We start from the raw sequence: 12,659 nt of genomic DNA, 5'->3' as shown, positions 1-12,659 counted from the left end.
AATTTTTATGGGTTCCTGTAGATAATGATATCTTTAAGAAAAAAAAAAGAAAAAGAAAAAAAGGGAAAAGTTGTTTTGTAAAGATAATTTTTAAAAAAATAAATATAAAAGCATTTTTATACAGTGTAGCCATTTCCAAACCCCACAAATAAAGTCTTGAATAATCTGTATAGACCCTTCTGGGAAACCAGCAGTCTACAGGATCAAGGCTTTAAAATATTAATGCTTTGGGGACTGGCAGCAGCCAAGCAGTACCCCACAATTTAGAGATTTGTTCCCACAGAAAGAGTTATATATATAAACTTCACTGTCTCTCAGAACTCCTTTGACTATGTATGCTTTTTCTAGTTTGATTCTGCAGCCCATCACCAAGAAGAGGGTTGCTTGTGAGAGTAAGATTCCTTGTGAAAGGCAGAGTTTGTAGAAATCTTTTCTGTATTAAATTTCTGGCATTACACCCATCACTTTTTGCTATTGTTACACATTCACCAAATTTCATGATCCTGTTGGCAACTCCCCAAAATGTTGGAAAACATTCTCTATCAAAGGCAATCACAGGTGTGTTATCACTTCAGAGTTCCTTCTTGCTTTGTGTTTCTGTCTGCTCAAAAGAGGATTTGGGGTTTTTGCTGTTGCATTTTTCTGATATTGCCCTGTCCTACTCTTAGCTGTAGAAATGTTTGTCTTTCAGCAGAGTGACTGGGGCAGGTTCTGAATGCTCTTACCAGCAGGAATAGTCAGGAAGTGTTTTCCAGTGAAATCAGGAAAGCAAAGATCCAAATTGCATTGCTGTTTTAAAGGGAAAGGACATAGCAGAATTCATTCAAAACAAAAAAGTTGTCTCTGAGTTCTCAGCAAGTCTCCACCAATTCCAGCTTGTGTTTTTTTCACATCTCTTCTGTCACTTTGATCATTTTATTTGGGCTTTTCTTGTGCAAGTGAAATGCATACCTTATAGTATGAGAAGGTTTTATTATGCCTCATTCTGTCCTTTAAATTAAATTTACCGGGATGCTTTAAATTGTCCCATCTCCAAGCACTTCTTTCTCAATTTTCAGTGCATAATCACTGCAATTGGATTTTAATACTGAGGTTTATATTGCCTTTGCTGGAAGAGGAAAAAAAATCTATTGCTGCAAGTGTTAGTGGGTGCCCAGTTGGTAAAATTATGAAGAACCATTCAAGAATGTGGCCAAATCCTGTAAGTAGGGTTTCACATATTCCTCTAAACTGGCATACACAGGGTTGGAAGAACTAAAAGTAACTAAGAAAAGTTATCTAAAAATGTGCTGAAATGAAACCATTATATTTTTCTAGTCATCATTTTTGGTCGTTTTTCTGCATTGCCAAGGCAGCTGTTAGAAACTGATACAGCATTGCTACCCCAGCCTGTTCATGGGAGCAGTCACTGAGCTGGACCTTTATGGTGAAGAAATTGCTGACAGACTTAAAATGAGAATGATTGTTGTTTTTACCTAAACTAGAAAGAAATTCCACTGAAGAAGCTGAAGTGGCTGCGAGCGCTCAGCTTGGTAAGAGGTGACATTTTTTTCCCACTTCAAATAGTTAGTAATCCAATTTCTGCAGGTGGTCCCTCCTTATGAATCTGATTCTCAGTCTTTGAAGTGCATGTCTGGCAGGCAATGATCAGGAAATCTCCAGGTTGGTGTAGATATAACAGAAAATACCAGAGAGATTTTATGTCAAGAACGTGAAAAACTTTTTTTTTCTTTTTGCTTTGGGGTTCATAGATAATGAAGCAGGCAATTTAGGGGGCTTTTTAATATTTTCTAGTCCAAAGGAGGCAAAAGATTTTTACCTGCAGTTGAGCAGCCTTTTGGAGGCAGGAGTTTTTTACTTTGTGTAGTCCTTTGGTGTTGCAAGCACCAAATAATCCACAGCCTAAGAAATATTTTAGGAAGAAAAACTAAATAAAAGAAAATGAATTGTATTCAATCAGAAAAATGCTCTTGTTTTAGGTGGTATGTTTATAATGTTGATATAAATTCCTGGTACATAAAATATGCAAAACATAAAGAAAGCAACCCCAATTTAAATGCTGTTTTGCAGGGGCAAACCCAAAGTATTTTAGTTTTCTGTTCTTTAAAAACAAGAGGAGAAAGACTAGATTGTTTTTTTCCGTTTGGATATTTTGTTTTTCCCACTTTAATGGCACTTGGTATTTGATCCTCTTCCCTTCTAGTCTAGAAATGCTCTTGCAGTGCTTGCAGCTCCCAGTGCAGTGACAAAAGGACTCTATGTCATGTAGCAATCACATATAAACACTTTTGTCCTTATATTGGCACTTTTGTTGATGGCCACGTGGTGTTTACCATGGAATAAAACTTGTCTCCTTACACTTGTGTTGCAGAGGGAACACATGGAAGCAGAGAGTGTGAAAGCCCCTAACTATTTAATTAACTTTTTTGGGGAGGGAATATGAGACATTAGCTTTTAAGGAACCAAAAATGGTGTGTCTAAAAACAATAGTTTCCACCATGCTCAAGGGCCGTAGTTTGCTCTATATTTATGCTCTAATTCTAAAATCTTGAGTTGTTTTTAGCTTATTTAATGTGCAGAGCATTTTGACACTTGTTTCTGAAAATCATCTACTCCCTCCAGTAGGAAGATGGTGTTTGATGAGATGTTGCAAGCTGTGCATCAGAAGTGAGTAGCAACAATCTAGGGAAAAGGGATTTTGCTGTGGTTTTGGCAGGATTTTGGATGGCCTTCATCTATGAATGAAATCTTTTACACAGAGCTGTGTGTCACCAAATGTGACATCATTCAGGGTGCTGGTTCTCATGGCAAACATGGTCATGTTATGGCAGGAAATGGTTCCCAGGGAAGATGTGACTTGAGAATGCTTTTGGTAATAATTCCAGGATAGTTCTCATCAGTTTTTATTCTGACATCATGTGTGAACTTCTCTCTGCATCATTATCAGCATAAAGATGGATTTAGGTCTTTACCATTAGTGTACCACTGTTAGAATTTCTTAAGATCCTGGTGGTCTGAATCTGGAAGAAAATTAGGGCTACAAAAGTTCAAATTGATGCCTTTAAAGGTACCATTTGGCATCTAAGCAAATTTCCCTCCCCAGTCCCATTCTATGGATTCCACTTGACATAAAATTCATTTGTTTTCTTTAAAAAAATCTAAATTTCTGTCTGCTTTTTTGATAGAATTTTTTCTTTCTGAAATTCTGGCCCAATCTTTCTTCAGAAATGCCCTGGGAAGTAGAATGCAGTGTGAAGAAGGCAAGGATCTTGCCAAATTGAGCATCAGAGCCTCTAAGGACTCTGTGTGGGCATCCACACAGATCTGTGAGCTGAGTGGGTGTGGGCGAGCTGTCAGCAACCTGGACTTGGAATCCTAGAGAATTTTGTCAGTTTTCAAAACAAACCCTAAGCATTTTGGAAAGCTTAGCCATGAGTTTTATGCAGCAAAAGCTCTGTGCTGGTGCTGGTTGTTAATGAAGTTCTTGTGCAAAGTCTGTGTAAGTCCTGCCTCCACTGAGATGTTCCATCCTTCCATCATGGATGGAAGGGAAGGTTCAATTTAGGGAGGAGAAGTTTCTAGGCATTCCATGGCCTCGTGGGCAGAAGATTAGGGAGAAACACATTGCCAGAGTGAAGGATTCACCTCTGTGCTGGCCTTAGAACTTGGGAGTTCCTCCCTGGCAGCTCACAGCTGGGGAAATCAGTCCTTGAGTGGATGGGGCTGTACACAGGCAGGAGGGAAGTGAAACCTGCATTCTGCGGGAAGGAGCAAATAAAATCATAGTCCATTATCAACCAGACTTTGTAAAACAAAATTTATTTTCCTTTTCTTTCAAAAGTAAATGTAGTCCTGCTGAAATGGAGTAACATAGAGTTTCTGGGAGGTTAATATCTGCTTGATGTTGCAGTATTAGTCAAAAGGATGGCGGTGTTAAAGAGAAGACAATAATTCCCATTAATTAGAGCAGGAGAGTCTTTTTTTCCCCTATTCTTCAGTGAATCAACAAGTAAGAACATCCAAGGATCTTTGAGAATAATACATGCTAAGTGATTTTGAGCAGATGAAAGAATCATAGAAATTAGGTGAGAACTGTCTTAAGAAACATTGGAAGAGCTTGCAAAATTATTGCTTATTGGAGTCAAACTTTGATTTACAGCAAAATAGCACCAGTTCTTTCCAGAGCAATTTATTGTGATAGATTTTTCTTTGAATTTCATCACTTTGTTCTAGCAAAACAACATTCCTGTGCAGGTAAATCAAAGCAGGGTTTAGCCCCTGCTGTGGTAGATATTGAGTCCCAGCTTGGAGGGAGCAGTGTGAGAATTATTCTCCATTTAAAACCTAATTATGATTTATTCAGAGGCCATTAGTAGGATTTTCCTGGTAGGCAGGTGTTCTTTTGATGAAAAATGCATCCCACCACCTCAGCAGGATGCAGATGTCGCCTGAGTGAGCCCTGAGGACAAACTCCTCAGGAGCCTAGGGGGAAGAACAGTGCTGGTGTATTTCTGCAGAGTTCATTTTCACACCGACAAAAGGCACAAAAGGCAGGATCTTGAGCTAGTTAACAACAGTTCTTTGGTAAAAATGAAATGGTAAGCACTGTGCAGTCTGAAACTCTGCCAGTGTCACTGAGGTGTACACAGACATTCTCCCCAGCGCTTGCTCCTGTAAAACTGCTGTGAGTTCAGGTAAAACCAGCTGGCCTTGGGTGTGTCTGTCAAGCTGAAGGGTGTAGTAAATCAAAAAGAATTTTTGACTGAAGTTGTTTAATTCTCCTTAATCTAGGAAAACTTTGCTTTGTGCAAGTGGAGGGGAAAAAAAAAAATATTTCATTTGAGCTTTTGAGGTTGCCAGTCTGTGCCAGTGGTTTCTTGTTCCCAAAACTGTGTGTGCAGGATGCCTGAGATGTGGGAATGGGGCAGCAGAGGAGAATTGTTCTGCCCTGGATGCCAGAGGGAGCCTCTGTGCTCTGGGGAGCACCACTGAAACCTGCAGGTGTGCAAAAAGCAGTGATTTAATTGGGGAAACCCAGATATTCCTGTTTTCTGTGTGGAAGCATAAGAGCAGGTACACAGGACTTTGCCACAAGCCATGTGTCCTTTTATGGCTGAATTCTCTTGTCCTGAGGCAAAACCATAGACATGAGATCAAATAATAGCTCAGTTTTCAATGTTGTCTTCCTGTACTGCAGCAAATGCTTAGAAACAATTGATGTAAATTAGCAACTGCTCTTTGCTTTTAAGTATTTATTTAAAGGAAATGGGAGGTTTTGGTGGTGGTTTTCATTTTTCTCCTCTGACACTAGTCATTTTCACCCAATGCTTTCCTAAAAAAGAATTAAAAATAAAAAAGCTCTGTGATCTGGTCAGAGAGAAAGCAGGGAGGGGTTGGCCATGTGTGTACATACTGCTTTAGGTAGAAAGGCTGCTAAAATCTGTTAAAGCTGACTTTCCTTCCCAAAATTCCTGCCTGATCCTGAAACACAACAAAAACCTGTATTTGAATGCAAAATGTTGATTTGTAAGTGTTTGTAAACCTTGATAGAGTACTGCAGGTGGTGTCCCAAAAGATCAAAGCCAACGTTAATAACTGCTCTGTGGTGTTGATGGTATCTTTAATATTTCAACCATGTCAGCGTACTTTTGATCATTACTTTTCTAAACTTAAGTCTTCTTCTCTTGAATAATCAATATTAGATGTTTGCATGATGGAAAGTAATTTAAGTTCACTTTTCAAAAAGCAGTGATTCATTCTGTGGGTTACGTTTGTTTAACAGATTCACATTTTCACTGATGGGTGGCAGTTTTTTTTTCTTTTTAGTGCTTTTGATAGAACAACATCCAGGATATTTTCCAACAAAAACACATTTTTCCACCTTTGCGTCCAGTTGTGGAACAAATACCTTCCAAAACTAATCCTTTTCCAATGCAGTTTGGCCTGTCTGGGTAACGATATGCAAGTATGTATATCATGTAGAAGATGTGATTGAAAAAATTAAAAATTTTGGTAATCAAAAAATTAACCTAGCAAGATTACAGCCGTTTCTGAATTAAAATCTTGGGTGTGCCAATATAGTTGAAGCACTTGACCCCACCAGATTTGAAGGCCAAATTATATAATTTTTTTATTTTAAATTTGACAACAGGCTAGAAAATTATTTCTTTTTTTAAAATTTCAGGAAACACTGAGAAATTGGTGATCTTACATCCTGTCCTGTGAGGGTTGGCTCCTGGTCTGGGACCTTGGGGCAAAGTTATTTTAATGATGCTTATTCAGACTCAGCTATAGTAGCAGGTTTCCACAAATCACTCGTGTACTACAAATTCAATCCCTCCTTGATTTTTTTTTTCACTTCAAAAGGTGAGAAAAAGATGGGGGGAGTGTAATTTTATACGGCTCTATTTGACAAAGGGTTTTGTGTACCTTTATAGTTCTTTTGAAGCAATATTTTAAAAAATAACTGCCAGCCAAAGTGGCAATGCAGAGAAGTGCCATCTTGTTTAGGATTTGTACACGCCAGTTTTTAACACAGTGTTCTTTTCACTAAGTACTACATACGTTAATTTATATTTATATATTGTCAATATTGTTGTAACCAAGCTTCTCCTTTCTAAACACTTCAGGAACAAGGCCTTGTATTTTTAGGTGATTTTCATAAACAGAATAATTCTTTTCCTTTCACTAGTATCTTGCACTCGATACATGTAGCAATACTTAATATATTCTCTTCACAAGTATTTGTTAAGTGATTTAGTTAATGGCTGATAAATGTTTTGTACAAAATAGATTCTGTACAGGAAAAAAAATCTTTTAGATAAACATTATTTATTTTTACTGTTTTGTAAGTTAGACACTATAATGAAGCTCCTTTTTGCCAGAATTACTGGAAGTGCCTCTTGGTAAAATGTATTATACAGTAAATATGTATTCAAAATTATTAGAAATACTTGTCACAAAATGAACAATGTGGATGTTGCAATGTGAAGACAAATGTACAACATAAATATAATTCTGTGGTATCCTGTTGGCTGTGTTTCTTCTTCCTTTATTGGACAAAATTGCTTTCGGTGCCCAGCTTTAACTGTCAGACTACAAATGACTTGTACCCTCTTTAGACTCTGATTCAAATCCAGTGAAAGCTTGTATATATTGAATTATCATTTTAGCTGCCAGCCCTGCCTGGTGTGTGTTAGTGACCCAAGCTCATGTTTATTGGTATCTGATTTCCTGAGACTTTTACCTGCAGAATTCTTCACTTTGCTTCAGATTGCTAATAAATCCCATGTTAAATCCTTTGTGACTCAACCAATCTGTGGAAAGCCTCATTATAACCATTCTTCTTTAATGCTAACCAGTATTTCAGCATCCATCATCAGTGTACCACTCAATCCAATTAATTTGGACTGGATGTGGTCAGTATTACAGGGCAGCATTCAACAATGCACAGTGACTAATGCTTCCAGAGAAAATGAAATGTGTTACTTTAGCATTTTCCCTCATTAATTATAGCAGTAATCTGTTAAAGTGGGACATCAGTGAGTGAAATCCATTTTCTTGCCATTATATTGATAAGTGTGCTGTCATTTTTCAGTGTAAAATTTTACTAGTCTTTTATGTGGGCTAGAATTGATATCTAGCTACCTTATTTGCTCACTGTTTATAATTTCAAAAAAAGTATCTCACAGCTGTCAGAAATTTTACCCATTTTTAAAGTTTTATTACCTACTTTCATCAAAGACTTGGAAGCTCTTCAGCTAATTGATTTGAAATGGTTGCATAAAAATTATCTAGATCAACCATGTCTTCAAAGCCTCTTTTCCTATAAGTGAAAAATTAACAGCTTCCAAAATCCTCAAGAATATCTACTACGTATCTAGCTGTCAGTTTTCAAATGCCCCCCAGTTTATTTGTCCTCTGGCTAAAATTCTGAATGGAAAAAAATTGGAAGGAAATTTGCACCAGGCAGTGATTAGGAAGATACAAATCAGAATCATTGCCAGGAGGAAAGTAAAATTTGTTTTGACCTATTCCAAGGGAACTGCTTCTAAGCCAGCAGCTGGTCTGTCCCAAACACTTCTTAACTCAAGAACATGTAATTAATGGATGTTAAATTCACAGAGAGGAATGCAACTGGAGTAGCAAAGAGAAACTTTTGCCTCACCACTTCTCATCACAAAGAGCAGGGGCTACCAAGGTAAGGGACGCCCTTGTCTGAAAATCCCCAAACTCTCTCTGGAGCTCCTCAAACAGCGAGAGGTTCCCATGGGAAGAGCTGAGCAATGAAACAGGGCATGAGCAGTGAATCTGCTAATGAGGCCACACATGAGCCTGCCTCTCCTGGGGTTCTGCTAAAGCATAAAGGAGACCACGAGCACAGTCCCTCTCAGCTCAATTAAATGTTGCATTTTCCAGGTGTTCAAATTACCTTAATTGCTGGGCACATCTAGTTCCCTAAAAGCACTTGAAGTGTTTCACTGCAAACACAACTCTCAGAGAGCTATTGGGCCTTCATTTGGCAGTGCTTCCTTTCAATGTGTGTTCAGTTATCTCACCAAAGCCCTGTGGAAATCAGCCTGATGCCCCCACGGGCTTCCCAGATATTGTCAGTGGTTATTGCAGGGGTGGAAGAGAAACAACTTGGACAGGAGGGTAATGTGCAGGGGCTACCCTGGCTGCTGGGTCTGTAGCTCTGGAGTTGCCATCTCTCACCATCCAAAGGGGAATTTTTACCCACTCCACACTGGATTCCCATAGACCTGGTGTGCTGCAGTGGAAGTTGTCAAAACTATTTCATTCAACATCTTCACTGCCAGAGGTGACAGGAACCTTGCATTAATTCATGAGGAAACATGCAAGTTTCAAGGTGAACTGAAAATTCTGATCGTTTGTGTCACACCCAATGTGGATTGCCAGCTGTCATCACTGCACAACCTGGGATACACACAGGCAGAATGGTTTGGAAGTCGGCTACAGATGAAAGGTTGCTGCAGCACCTGCTTGTCTTCAGCCACGAAATACACAGCAGAAGGTTCCTGTTTGACCTGCACAATGGCTTCGTTTAATGTGCCTTTTATTGCTGATAAATTACTTCCCTTCTCAATCCCTTGCAGGTGGCGATTGTTTGTTACTGTTCTTGATAAACACATCATATTCTATAAAATCAACACCTTCAGTGTGGAATCAGCTCTTCTGCTCAGTTCTTGGTACCTTCTCTCTACATTTCTAGGCAAAATCTTTGGGTTTAAACGTACTTCAAATAACTCATCTTCATTAAGGAAAGTGCTATGGGACTATTTTTAAGATTAATGGTATTAATCTCTGGTAGCTGGACAAGTTCCAATTTCACTTATTACATCTTTATACAAAGCTCCCCAAAGCTCCAGTGGGTGCAAATGCTTCCTGCACTGAAGAATGTCACATTACTGGATTTCTCATTCAGGCTGTTTGTTGCACTCCCTCAGAAACAGGTCTCACAGGGCCCTCTGCAAAGTGTGGTCCTGTATAAAAAAACATAGTAATTCTGTTCAAATGTCTCCTTAAAACCTGGCTGACTCTGCCATTTGACTGCAGGGGCAGGGCGGGGGAGTTGGTTGGGGGTTTTTCTTGATTCTTTGCTTGTTTGTTTTTGGGGTCTTTTTTATTAACCATTCAGGAAGGAAAACCTCGGAGCCATTTTTATCTGATCAGTCACCTTCTGCAAGTGCTTGCAAGGTAATGTAAAGCTATTGACCACACTCATAGAAGTTGCCTCAGGTACCCTGAACAGAGGGCATGCACAGAGGAGGTGATGCTGTTCTGTGGTCGGGGTGCAGTAAAGAAAGGCCTTCACTGCCACTCCTATTTTTGAAAATTTTTCTTCCTTAAGTCTCATGCAAGGGGCTGAAAATGTAAATATCAAGAATGATTTGATGAATGCCTCAGAGTAAAGAGACTATTCAGAAGGATCTTTGCATATCCTAATAACAAGAAGTTAGACAAGTCCAAAATATAATTGGAACATTCTTCTATTCCTTTGCTGTCCTTAGGTAAGAAAACTATTCTTTGAGGATAGATCTGGAAGTCTTGAGTTGGACAAGAAATTCCCAAGTCTGAAATTCCCCCAGAGTTTCTAAAAGCCAAATTTATTATTTAGGTATAATTTGTCTCTGGTTCTTTGTGTGGAATGGGTACCCAAGGTTTGTTCTGGCAGTGGGGTTCCTACTCATTTATATTCTTACCAAGCCTGTTCCTAGGACTGGCAACAAAAAGAAGAGGAAAATTAACGTTGAGAAATTAATAATCCATAGCAGAAGAGTAGCATAACTAAAGCAATTAAAATTTTACAGGCAGTGAAACTAGGATGCCTTATTATTAAACTGCAAATGTCTTCCCTATTTCTACCTCTCATTGACTGCAAGCTGCACATTTACAGTATTTGTTGCTCAGGGTTGGAGCATTTACATCAGCAAAATTAAAATATTAAAGGAGCATTTGGGCAAGTTTCAATGAGAGTAGTTGAAGACTCATTCCACCAAGGGTTTATAAGTAACTTTGCTTTGCTGCACAGTATTAAGGGTTGCAAATGTATTCTCTGTTGGACTGTAGGAATCACTTGAATTCAGAATTAAGATGATATTTATATGTTTTTGCTTGTGTTTTTAAACAGTCTTTTCCTTCTGTTGGAATTCTATTGGAATTCTGTTGGAATACTTTTTTTTTGTTAAATGTCTTTTAGGAAGGAAAACATTTCGTGCTTCCAAAGGCTGGCCCTAAAGCTGCTGTGCTGTCAGTGTAATGCTGGGCCTGTGTATGAAGATTTGCTTGTCACAGCCATTCACTCTGGCTAGACAAGGCTTTTTAAGTGTAATTAATTTAACCTGTGCTTTAGAAATGAAGGTGGTCTGGCTTCTAATTTCCTGCTGCTAATTCAAAGTAGGAATGCAAAGAAAACAGACCTCAAGGAACAAGCTTCAGTCTGGTTCTTTGTCCTCTAGCTGCTTTAAAGGTTTTGTTCCAATTACAGAATAGATATAATAAGCAGGCAATTTCTTGTAGGACTATAGGAAAGCAAAACCTTGCTTGTCTGTTTCATTGTCTAGCAAGCTTCCAGTGGGTTTTGTGTCATTGTGCTGTGGGAGGCACTGAAAAGTGACAAGCAAGGGGTGTCATGTCCAGTGTTATAACTGGCAGTGATTTGTTTCTCATGTCTCAGTCCTTGGTGGTGAATTGTGCTGGGTGATGTACAGCATTGCCTTTCCATGGGACACCCATGGCCTGCAAGGCCTGGAAAACCAAGAAATTCCTACCTGGATGAATTTTAGGGAGGATCTGGTGTTCATTTATTCTGAGCATCTTGAAACGCATTGCAGAGGACGTAAGTAATCTCTGAGGAACTGCTATAATTAGTTCATAAAGGAAGAGTGACATTCTTCTGGAGGTGTAAGAAAATTTTCATAATGGAAAATACCTGCCCCAAGTGGTTTTGGGGAGTTCCAGTTAAGATACCACCACCTATAAAGAAGTCAGAGACAACTCTGTAACAAAATTTCAGTAAAAGACCAGCTGTGGTAAAAACCTGATACTGAGGTTTTATGATGAACTAAAAATTCAGAAAATATGAGACAATTGCACTAAATCTTGTGGGCCTTTCAAAGCACTGCTGCTTTCTAAAGGACATTAAACCAGTCTGTAGGTATTTTTCTGGGAGTATGGAGGACAAGGCTCTGGTGCTTATCGATACCATTTGTAGCATAATTTAAGAGGATTTTTATCACAAATTTAGGAATCTGATAGTGAAATTTCACTTATTTTAAAGGACAGTGTGGTAAAGGTTACCAGTGGCAGAATAACTGGAATCTGTGTCAGAAATCTTTGGAAGCAGCAAGGTCAGCAATGAAGATTAAAGGTCATGGCAAACTAGCACAGGTCCTGTATTGTGCAAACTCAGTTTTCCTAATGATGGAAGGAAATGGCCTGGAAGCTGTTCTCCTCAAAAGGCTGAAAGAGCTCACAATCACTAAGTCTCCTAATCACTAATTACTGTGGACTACTAGGCACCCTGATATCTCTTAGAAAAGGGGAAAATAGATTTCCAAGTTTCAAAACCAAAGAAGGATATGAGATACTTTAAAGTACAAAATGTGAATTAGGTGTAGTGTAATTAAATTCCAGACACATTAAGAGCCCAAAATGGAGAAATAATGAAGGGAAGGATAATAATTTGTATTAAATCTAGGAAAGCAAAAGCCTACTCTGTGTTTGGCTGTGTGAGTGAGGTTTTAGCTGCCATGGGAACCTGCTGTACTGCCGAGGGTGGGAGGGAATAAGAGGGGAAAAGGAAGAAGAATTTTTAACTTTAATACCTTTTCTGTTTGTATAATCAAAGCCTACAGGGCAGCAGAAGACAGGATTTACAGCCTCTCTCAGCTCAACAAGCTACAGAGGGAGCTAGTCACATTCCTCACCTTTACCTAAACTTTAAAATTAATATTTCAGCAGCCATGACCTTGTGGCAGGAAAAACTCTGGGTGGGAATGAAGTCTTCAAAACTTTCTTTTCCTTTCCTTCTGGTAAAGGACTTCACTGACTCTGCCATACATTCTGTCCTCCCCCTTAATGGGTCTTTTCCCTCTGTTGTTTTTGTTGGGTTTCTTTCATGTTGACAGGGACATTGC

The sequence above is a fragment of the Ammospiza caudacuta genome, chromosome 5 (genome assembly GCF_027887145.1).
Source record: "Ammospiza caudacuta isolate bAmmCau1 chromosome 5, bAmmCau1.pri, whole genome shotgun sequence".
In the NCBI taxonomy this organism is placed as follows: Eukaryota; Metazoa; Chordata; class Aves; order Passeriformes; family Passerellidae; genus Ammospiza; species Ammospiza caudacuta.
This window is presented reverse-complemented; position numbering follows the sequence as displayed.